Source organism: Chiloscyllium plagiosum, unplaced genomic scaffold, assembly GCF_037043375.1.
Source record: "Chiloscyllium plagiosum isolate Xiang-an unplaced genomic scaffold, Cpla_swu_hap1 HiC_scaffold_5, whole genome shotgun sequence".
In the NCBI taxonomy this organism is placed as follows: Eukaryota; Metazoa; Chordata; class Chondrichthyes; order Orectolobiformes; family Hemiscylliidae; genus Chiloscyllium; species Chiloscyllium plagiosum.
The window spans coordinates 3,170,554-3,182,331 of record NW_028270143.1 but is presented as its reverse complement, the minus strand read 5'-3'; the positions used below and the strand labels follow the sequence as shown (position 1 = coordinate 3,182,331).

Sequence of the window (11,778 nt, the reverse complement as noted above, 5' to 3'; positions counted from 1 at the left end):
ACATAAAAGAGAATTGGTTCCCAGCTTTGGACACAGAAACCTTGAGGTCCTGATGGATGGGGTAACACAAAGAAAGGCCATCCTGTTTCCCCAGGACCAACAGAGGAGGCCACAACACCAGACACTCACAGCCAGACCTGAGATTGCCATTCAGGTCAGTACTGTTACCACAGTCTGGAGGAATGCCCAGCAATGCCACAAAAAAGCCAATGACCTTGACCAATCAACCAGTGTGTAGGCAGTGCGCACTACCTACAGGATGCACTGTAGAATTTCACCAAAAATCCTTAGACAGCACCTTTCAAACCCAAAACCACTACCATCTAGAAAAACAAGGGCAGCAGATAATTGTGAACATCACCACTTGCAAGTGTCCCTCTAAACCACCCACCATACTGACATGGAAATATATCATCGTTCCTCACTCTCATTGGGTCAAAGTCCAAGCAAGTACAAAGTAATAAGGGAGTAATAATAGAGCGAGCAAGGAACCTTGAAAAACACCCTGGTTAAATCCAAATGGGTGCCAATGCCCGAGTACAAAGTGTCCTGGCAGCAGTATTCCAATTAGGGGGTGCTGGTGTGCTGCAAAATGCAGCATTGAAGTGTAAAAGCATCTTGCAAATGAATCAGAGATGTGCCACGATGGTTTGGTGAGGTTGGTATGTGTCCGATGCTAGTGCCAGTGGGTGTCTCCATGTCTCCAGGTAGTCACTGCGTATGAGGCATGCCCTGAGATATTGGTGATCAGTGTTCAAGATGGAGGTACTGTGGAGCAAGCAGCAAGCTGGAGCCATTAGGTAACTGCTTTGATTTATTGGCATCTAGTTTCTATCTGGTGGGTGGGAGAATGGGAAACTGCATATATGTGGGGAGAGATCAACTAATATGTGTGGGGAGAGTCATACAGCATGGAAACAGACCATTCGGTCCAACCAGTCCAAACTAAACTAGTCCCACCTCCCTGCTCCTAGCCCATATCCCTCCAAACCTTTTCTATTCATATACTTATCCAAATGTCTTTTAAACATGGTAATTGTACCCACGTCCACCACTTTCTCAGGAAGGTCATTGCACACACGAACCAACCTCTGTGTAAAAGAATTGTCTTTTATGTCTATTTTAAATGCTTCTCCTCTCACCTTAAAAATGTATCCCCCAGTCTTGAAATCCCCCATCCTTGGGAAAATACAACTACTATTAACTCTATCTATACTTATTCTTTTACATATTTCTCTAAGGTTGCCTCTCAACCTTCTACGCTCCAATGTAAAAGGTCCCAGCCTCTCCAGCCTTTCTTTATAACTCAAACCTTCATACCTGGCAACATCCTGGTAAATCTGTCCTGAACCCTCTCCAGCTTAATAATTGTTGTTGAGAAACTCCTTACTGCCAATTTCACAAAACTTTCCCAACTTTCTTGACAATGTCCACATTCAGCGTTTGAGAATTTGCACCCTAAACTTTTCCTCGTTGTGTTGCCATGTTTTCAGCTAAGACTGTTGACAAAACAATACACCAAAGGCATACAGTAGTTGCTGAGTTAGGTCATCTCACTTGTAATTATAGTTTCGGTGCTGCATTACTTTCAGTCTCCAAGATGACAGAGTGGATTAATTAGGCAAAAGTCTTGTTCCAGATTTTGACTCAATGACCACAACTAGAAAATAAATGCATGCTCATTTTGAGAACTGTTTTTTTTGGCTGTGTTTCATAAGCTCGTGTAGGTTGCCAACATTTAATGACAGATTTTGCCATGGAGGCAGCTAGTTGGGTTACTGGATTCAGCAGATCTGTTTTTTATTGGGAACGACCATCACATTTGTGATATTTACTCCAATGCAAAGGGAGACATTGAGTCATACAATCATGTAGCATTACAACATCGAAAGAGGCCCTTCAGCCCATCATGTTCATGCCAGACATCAAGCTCCCATCTACACTAATTGTATTTCCCAGCACTTTGCCAAAGCCTTGTAATGTTATAGCATTTCAAAAGTTCATCCAAATGCTTCTTAAGTGCTGTCATGCTTCCTGCTTCTACCATCATTTCAAACAGGGAAAATACACATTACCCTCTAGGTGAAAACAAATTCTCCTTAAATAGCCACCAAATCTCCTTCCCTGACCTCAGATCTATGCCTCCAAGAAACTAACCTCTCTCCAAAGGGGAAAAGTCTATCCCCATCTTATTTATACCCTTCATAATTTTGTCGACATCAATAAGGTTCCTCAGCAGTCTTTTCTGCTCCAAGAGAAGCCACTCTGGCCTACGTTGTTTCTCTTCATTACTGAAACTCTTCAAACCATGTAGCATCCTGATGAATTTCCTTTGCATCCTTTCCAGTGCAGCCACGCTCTTCCTATACTGTGGCAACCAGAACTGCACACATATAATCCAGCTGTGGTCTAAATAACATCCTATACAGTTTCATCATAATCTCCCGACTCTTCTATTCTATACCCTGACTAAGAAAGGCAAGGATCCCAAATACCTTCTTAATCACCATATCCACCTGTCCTGTTGCTTTCAAGGACCCATGAACATGCACACCAAAGTCTCTCTGATCATCAAAAATACACAAGATCCTATCATTATGGACTTACTTGCTTTGTTAGTCCTCCCAAAATACATCATGTTATACTTTTAATGATTAAATTGCATTTGCCATTGTTCAGCTCATCTGATCAACCTGTCTGTATCATTCCATGATCGAGACTTAGCTCCTGACTATTTACTACACCCCATTAGCCAATAGAAAATAGGAGCTGTTCCGTCCTTTGAGCTTGGTCAACTATCCAATGGAATCATTTCTGATCATTCAAACCAATAACGTTTTCCTGCTTTTCCTCTATATTCTTTGATCCCTTTATCCCCAAAAGCTGTATCCAATTACTTCTTGAAGTCATACAATATTTCGGTCTCGACTATTTTCGATGGTGACAAATTCTACAGGCTCACCACTCTCTGGGTGAAGAAATTTCTTCTCACTTCAGTCCTAAATTGTTTACTTTGTACCTTTAGGCTTTGACTCCTGGTTCTGCACTCCCCTGCCATTGGGAACATCATTCCTGCGTCTAACCTATCTAGTCCTGGTGGAATTTTATAGGTTTCTGTGAGAACTCCCTCATTCTTTTGAAATCTGCTAAAATAATCTTAATTGGTTTGACTTCTCATGTATCAGTCCTGACATCCCAGGAATCAGTCCTTCCTGATGAACAACTATTCATTGATCGTCGATTCTCCTGCTCCTTGGATGCTGCCTGACCTGCAGTGCTTTTCCAGCACTACTCTCTCGACATCCCAGGAATTAGTCTGGTAAAACCTTCACTGCACTCATACTGTAGCAAGAATATCCTTTTGAATCGAAGTTCTGTCATAAGGATTAATAAAAACAACATAAGCATCATAAATAAGGTCAGGAGTTCTTCATGAGATATAGGAATGGAATAAACTTTTGTATTTAAATAGATTCTTTGAATAGCAGCTATTGCATTAACTGTTGATTGAGCTGTTCCCCTTTTCCTGGCCGAGTGAGACTGTGGATTAGATTCAAGGTTGGCTCATTTTACTGGCCAGGTACACAAATGGTTCGATTGGATATTGCATTCTGCCACAAACACACCTTTACAATTTAAGCTCCTCCAACTGCCAGGTGTTGAACACCATCGAGGTCTACCCATCACCCCTCCTGCAGGTCACACTTGTTCTACAGAGTTACAACCGTCACCGCCTTCTTATCATGGGACTTGCAAAGTTCCTTCTTGAGGGCTTTGACCCATTTGAAAGATTCCCAGCTGCCTATGCTGTATACCAACACAAACCCATCAGCAAAGGAATCACAATTGCTTGGCAAGTTCAATGTCTTTCCTCAGACCTTTTGAAACATGAAAGTGTACCTGCTCCTGGGCACCATTGTCTGTCTCTATGGAAATGACAGAAATATCTTGCAAAGTTTCTTTTGTCTTGGAATAAACAGCCTGGTTTCCATAGAGAAGCTGTTCCAAAACAACAGTTTCTCCAAATGATATCAAGCCACAAAAGACTACTTTACATCTCTTTCTCCTCTCACCCTTCTAGAATTACTAGCACTACCCAGAAGAGGTGGGCTCTGCAAATAAAAAATGAGAGATTTGAAGCATGCAACATTAGGATCACCTCTCTCTGAATAGACATCATTTCCACCAGGTACAGGTTAATAGTTAATATTGGCTTGAACCAATTTGACTCTTAGGCCAGAGCTAGAGTACTTTGTGCAGTTCTGAAATCCACATTTCAGAAGGAACATTATAGCAGTGGAGAAGGGCAGAGGAAATTTACCTGGATGTTGCCTGGACTGGAGAGTTTTAGCAATGAAGCGAGATTGGACAGACTAGGGTTATTTTCCTTGGAGCAAGGAGGTTGAAAGGGGACATAACTGAGCTGTATGAAACTATGAGGGGCATAGGCAGAGTAGACAGGAAGGAACCTTTCCCCTTGGTGGAGCAATCAATGGCCAGACGGTGTAGGTTTAAGGTATGGGCAGGAAGTTTAGAATGGATATAAGGGCAATGTTTTTTCACCCAGAGGATGGTGGGATTCTGGAAATCACTGCCTGTAAGGGCGGTAGGGGCAGAAAGCCTTGTAATTTTTAACAAGTATTTAGATGTACGCTTGACATTCTAAGGCATACAAGATTATGGGCCAAGTAATGGAAAATCAGATTATAATAATTAGATGGTTGTTTATGACCAACACAGACTTGATGGGCCAAAGATCTTTTTCCTATGCTGTAGACTTCAAGGACTCCATGACTTTATGACTATCCTTCCCTAGGTAAGGACACCAAAATTGCACACAATATTCCATGTGTAGCATCACCAATGTCCTATACAATTGTAGCAAGCTATCCCTGCTTCTGTCCTCAAACCCTCTCACTATGAAGGTCAGCACACCATTGGCCTTCTTTATTGTCTGCTGCATCTGCATACTTACCTTCAGCAACTGGTGTATGAGACCACTCAGGTTACACATTCTCCTCTCTTAATTTAATACCTTTCAGATACTAATCTACCTTCCCATTTTTGCCATCAAAGTGGTTAATCTCACATTTATCCACATTATATTGCATCTGCCATGCATTTGCCCACTCATCCAACGTGTCCAAATCACATGAAAGCCTCTCTGCATCCTCCCATCCAGTTTTCTGTCATCTGCAAACTTAAAGGTACAGCATTTAGTTCCCTCATCCAAAGCATTAATAAATATTGTGAACAGCTGTGGACCTAGCACAGATCACTGCTGTACCTCACTACTTACAGTCTGCCATTTGGAAAAAGACCCATTTATTCCTGTTCGTTTGTTTCCTGTTTGATAACCAATTTTCTACCCATCTCAATACACTACCTCAATCCCATGTGCTTCAAATAATCTCAAATCTCTTACGTGAGACTTTGTTGAAAGCCCTCCAAAAGTCCAAAAAAAATCACATCCACTGGCTACTTTAATCAATTCTCCTAGTTACATTCTCAAAGAATTCTCGTAGATTTGTCACACATGATTTCCCCTTTTGTAAATCCATGCTGACTCTGTCCAATCCTAATACTATTTTCTCAATTTTTTATTAGAAACCTCTTTTACAACAGAATCTAACCTTTTTCCCACTACTGATGTCAGGCTGACTGGTATTTAATTCCTGGTTTTCTCTCTGCCTCCCTTCTTAAATAAAGGGTAACATTAGTTACCCTCTGAACTGTAGGAACTGTTCTAGAGGCACTTGAATGATGACCACCAATGCATCCACAAATTCTAGGAACACTTCCTTAAGTACTCTGGGTTGTAGATTGGCAGGGTGTGGGGATCTATTGTATTTTAATCCCATCAATTTCCCCTACATCATTTCTCTATAAGTACCGATTGCCTTCCTCCCTCTTACTATACCACATGCTCCCCAAAGTTTCTGGTATGTTATTTGTGTCTTCCTTTGTGAACATGGACAGGGTGTGATTCTGTACTGTATGGCTGTATGACTCTATAACACAGAACCAATGTATATATTCAGTTGGTCAGCCATTTCTTTGTTCCCCATTATAAATTTCCTTGTTTTTGACTGTAAGGAACCTACATTACCATTTTTTTCTTCACATAACTTTAGAAACTTTAACAGTCAGATTTATGCTCCCCACAAGCTTACTCTTGTATTCTGTTTCTCTTTCTTACTCATCCCTTTGTCCTCCTTTGCTGAATTCTAAATTGCTTCTGCTCCTCACGTCTGTTGTTTTCTTTATCTGGCCAATTTGTATGCCTCCTCCTTGAATCCTATACTCTCTCTAAGTCCTTTGTAAGCCATGGTTCAGCCATCTTTCCTGTTTTACTTTTCCACCAGACAGGAATGAATAATTATAGAGTCATAGAAATGTACAGCACGGAAACAGACCCTTTGGTCCAACTCGTCCTTGCTGATCAGATATCCCATTTGTCAGCACTTGGCCCATATCCTTCTAAAGCCTTCCTATTCATATACCCATATAGATGCCTTGTAATTGTATCAGCATCCACCACTTCCTCTGGCAGCTCTTTACATACATGCACCACCTTTTGCGTGAAAACGTTACTCCTGAGGTCTCTTTTATATCTTTCCCCTCTCACCCTAAACCTATGCCCTCTAGTTCTGGACTCCCCCAACCTGGGGAAAAGACTTTGTCTATTTATCCTATCCATGCCCCTCGTGATTTTATAAGCCTCGATAAGGTCACTCCTCAGCCTCCGACGCTCTGGGGAAAACAGCCCCAGTCTATTCAGTATGTCCCTATAGCTCAAATCTTCCAACCCTGGCAACATCTTTGTAAATCTTTTCTGAATCCTTTCAAGTTTCACAACATCCTTCCTATTAGAGGAAGATCAAAATTGCACACAAAATTCCAAAAGTGGCCTAACCAGTGTTCTGTACAACTGCAACATGACCTCCCAACTACTGTACTCAATACTCTGACCAATAAAAGAAAGCATACCAAATACTATCTTATCTACCTGCAACTTTACCTTCAAGGAACTATGAACCTGCACTCCAAGGTCTCTTTGTTCAGCAACACTCCCTGTTGCAGTTCACCAAGTGCTGTTTGAATCTTTTGCCTTTGCACCATCCCTTTAAACAATGATCCCGATGTATCATAGTGAGCCTGTGCCACATACTGTCTTAGTTCCCTCAATTTAGATTCAAGACTATTGACATGGGACCACCTATGTCATTCTCTATCTTGCTGAGGAATTCTATCATATAATGACTGTTCATCCTTAAGAGCCCTCGCATAACGAGGTTGCCAATTATTCCTTTCTCAGGTTAGGATGGCCTGTTCTCCAATTGATTCCTCAATGTATTGATCCAGAAAACCATCCAGTGTAAAATCCAGGAATTCCTCCTCTATAGTACTTGTACTAATCTCATTTTAACTAATATGTATGCAGATTAAAGTCACCCATAATTATAACCATTCCTTTGTTGCATATGTCTCTAATTTTTATATCTTCATAGAATCCTACAGTGTGGAAACAGGCTCTTTGGCCCAACAAATCCACTCCAATTAGTAACTCACCCAGACCCACTCCCCTATATTTACCCCTGACTAATGCACCTAACCTGCACATGCCTGAACACCATGGGACAATTTAGCATGGCATATTCACCTAACCTACAGACCTTTGGACTGTTGTAGGAAACTGGAGCACCGGGGGAAACCCATGCACACATGGAGAGAACGTACTAATTCCACACAGACAGTCACCCAAGGCTGGAATCGAACCTGGGTCCCTGGCACTGTGAGGCAGCAGTGCTAACCATTGAGCCACCGTGCCACCCCATGCTGAAAACTTACTGATATAACTTCCTACATTATGATCTAACTCATTACTGTACACTACAAATAGCAAGGGATCCAGTACCAAATCTTGCAGAATCCACATGACACAGGCTTCCAGTCACAAAAACAATCTTCAACCAGTCCCCTCTGCCTCCTGCAATTAAGCCACATTTGGATCCTATTTGCCAAATAGCCCTAGATCCCATGGGATTTCACCTTCTTGACCAGTCTCCCATGAAACACCTTTCCAAAGGAGAGGATAATGGAATAATTACATTATGCCTGCTCCCTCTGAAAACAGTTCATCAGCATCCACAGAGGTGGGGATGTGCCAAGGAGAGCTGGTTAGAACCAGAATTGGTTCTCTGAGACTTAAGGCCCAGTTTTATAAATGACTGTTTGTCTCTTTGCCTTTCATCACATCTGTCTATTGTTCCTAATGCCTCTCCATGCCATCTTATACCTTCATGCCACATTCATGGCACAGCCATACACCCATGCCACCTTCAAGGCCACTTATAATTCCCATGCTATTTCAAGCCTAAGTTAACCTCATTCTTTCTCCATGACTCTTATATTCCCCATACCACTTTCATAACTGTCTGCCGATATCAATAATGGTTAGACCTCAGGAGCCATGAGGAAAAGAAAAAACAAAATTATATGCCTAACAATCTAAGTTCTCACCCATAGATGCTTGATATTGTGATAAACTTTCAGTTATGAGATTCATTCAAAGATTTTAAATCTTTAAATAATTTTACGAGAGAATATAATCTTGATTTCAAGTAGAACTTTGAAAAATAAGTACCCCGATGCTCAAATCAATCAGTGATTTTAAAATTGTTTGGAGGGCTGCTTTATCAGATTGCAATTATGAGATAGTTCATTGATACATTATATTTATGTGTGCTTCTTTCGTCAGTACACAAGCTGTTGAGGTTTGAAAGGTTGGTTACCCTTGCCTTCGGAAAATCAGCTTTAAAAAGCTGGAGAGATTCTGGATAACTGAGGGAAGAGTTGAATGGAAAAGCAGGACTGACCTTGGTGATAATTGAACACCTGGGAAAGGTCATAGGTGAATGGGAACAGTAAATATTCAGTTTCCAGGAAATTACATTTAACAATAATAATTTGAAGATATTCTCCTTGAATTTAAAGCGTATCAATAACTCATTGCAAACTGCACTTTCGTGATGTGACTGCAGTGAAGTTTTACTTTTCAATAAAATCTGCCTGAGTCAACCAATATTCTTACCAAATACTATGTTACATAGAGCTGTCATAAGTCACAGTTTGTCTTACTAAAATCAGCAGAAAAGGTGTTTGCAGATAATCAGCTTCCTGAGTCCCAAGCTTGATCAACATATTTGATTTGTCTGAAGAAAAGATTGCACATTTCCTTAGATGTTATTGCTGAACGTCACATGTTAAACAATGGATAGAAACTGGTGGCTGTACATCACAGAGACATAGAATCATAGAATTCTTCCAATACTGAAAGAGGCCATTCAATTCAACATGTCTGCACTGGCTCTCCAAAGGAAAGATTTTTCTAGTATCCCCACAGTCCTGTTCAATCTTCCTTTTCAGATAATAATCCTATTTCCTCTTAAACACTTTTACAATACCTGCCTCTTCCAAACTCTCAGTCCTTTCCAGATCCTTATGACTCACTGAGTGAAAACATTCCTTTCATGTCTCTATTGCTACTTTAGACAATTATTTTAAACCTGTATGCCTTTGTTCTCAATTCTTCACCCATTCTTCCATAGTCAATCTTATTTCGCAATCTTTCTTCTCCAAGGGAAATAGTCCACACTTCTCTAAACCATCGACATAACTTAAGCCCTTCATCCCCAGAGCCATTCTCGTGAATCTTTTCTGGGTCTTCTCCATTGGTTTCATGCCCTTGACAGTAGTATTACAGCAAATGTCACAGGAAGAGCAGGGTATCAATGCTTTCTGTGAATGAGAGGATATGAAGTTAGAAGTTCAGTTTGGGAATTGGTGGATGGCAGGATTGCAGATCATCCGCTTAAATCAAGATGGATGCAGAGGCGAGAAAATGGAGACTGTGAAAAGGATCATAAACAATTGCTTCAATCTGATTGGATGAACAGAAATTTCTTTGGATTAAATATCAGGAAGACCAAACAGTGTAAACCTTTCTGTTGTACCCATTTTCTGCCATAATCTATCTGATCTGAGACCTTCATCCATGACTTTCTATTAGTTCATCGGATGCTTGTCTTATGATGAGAGATTATGTAGCTTAGGCCCATACGTTTTAGAGTTTGGAAGGATAGGAGGAGATCTAATTGAAGTATATAAGATGTTAAAGGGATTGACAAATTAGACAAAGAATGGATATTAATCTTGTGGGACAACCCAGAATGAGAGGTCACAATTTTCAGCTAAGGAGTGGCAAAGGGTCATGAATCCACTATTCCAAAATGTGGTGGATGCTGGGGCACTGAATAAATTTAAGGAGGAGAGAGACAGATTTTTAATTAGCAATAGGTTGAAGGTTTATGGAGAGCTGGCCGCAAAGTAGAGTTGAGGCTGAGATGAGATCAATCATGATCATATCAAATGGCAGAGCCGGCTGGAAGGGCTGAATTGCCTTCTCCTGTTCCTATCTCTTATGCTCTTATGTCTTTGACCCCCCCCCCTCACCCACCTACCAGTGCTACTCAATCCACATTCTTCAATACCAATATCCGTAAATTTAAACTGCTTCAAAATTGTGCTACCTATATTCTAGCTTACATAGCTCAACTCACCTATTGCACTATGCTCATTGACTTACGTTAGTTAGATTAGATTCCCTACAGTGTGGAAACAGGCCTTTCGGCCCAACCAGTCCACACTGACCGTCCGAAGAGTAACCCACCCAGACCCATTTCCCTCTGACTAATGCACCTAACACTATGGGCAATTTACCATGGCCAATTCACCTGACCTGCACATCTTTGGCCTATGGGAGGAAACCGGAGCACCCGGAGGAAACCCACGCAAACACCTGGGAGAATGTGCAAACTCCACACAGACAGTTGCCTGAGACTGGAATTGAACCTGGGGCCCTGGTGCTGTGAGGCAGCAGTGCTAACCACTGAGCCACCGTGCCGCCCAGTTCTTAGACTAAATGCCTCAATTTTAAAATTTACATAATTGCATTCAAATTCCTCCATGGCCTTGCCTCTCTCTATCTCTGCAACCTCTTCCAGCCACATAAATATCTCTGTGCTCTTTCAATTCTGGACTCATGGATTTCCTGATTTTATTTGCTCTACCTTTAGGAACCAAGCCTTCAGTTGGCTGGGTTCTGAAATCCGTTCCCTTGGCTTTTCCTCTTCATTCCCTGTCTTAAAGTTGCTCCTTATAACCTATCTCTTTGACAAATCTTTTGGTATCCGTTCCAGCATATCTGTACATACTTAGTATTAAAATTGAGCTGATGAAATTCCTGTGAAGAGTTTAAAATTCTATAACTAAGCAAAAAGGTGCTATATAAATGCAAGTTATCAATATTGCAGCTGATCAAGTAATGGATTCCAGACAAATATTGTGACATCTCAGAAGAAACAGAGGAATTAAAGGACATGCTGGTGATGGACAGATGGTTATTGCTCTTTCTTTAGTACAATCAAGCTGATACTAAAGTCTGCTTGATTATACAATTAAAGACTAAACAATAATCTAGGTTTGTTAAATATATAATTTTATTTGCATGACACTGTAATCTTTTGCTATAAATTATGTGTCTTATGATCCTACTTCACAACCACCTGATATAGGAGCAGCGCTCTGAAAGCTAGTGCTTCCAAATAAACCTGGTGTTGTGTGATTTCTAACATCTTCCTACGAGCCAGTTCTGTATCCAAATGTGTACAAGAGTAACTGCAGAACTGTTTTTATTGAAGGAGGTTCTGGAATCAG

At 40.9% G+C, this 11,778-nt stretch overlaps 1 pseudogene; it reads right to left on the bottom strand.

Moving 5' to 3' along the window:
• Positions 1-3,496: 3,496 nt before the first annotated feature.
• LOC122550226 (NF-kappa-B inhibitor-interacting Ras-like protein 2 pseudogene) lies at positions 3,497-5,014 on the bottom strand (annotated as a pseudogene).
• Positions 5,015-11,778: the final 6,764 nt, after the last annotated feature.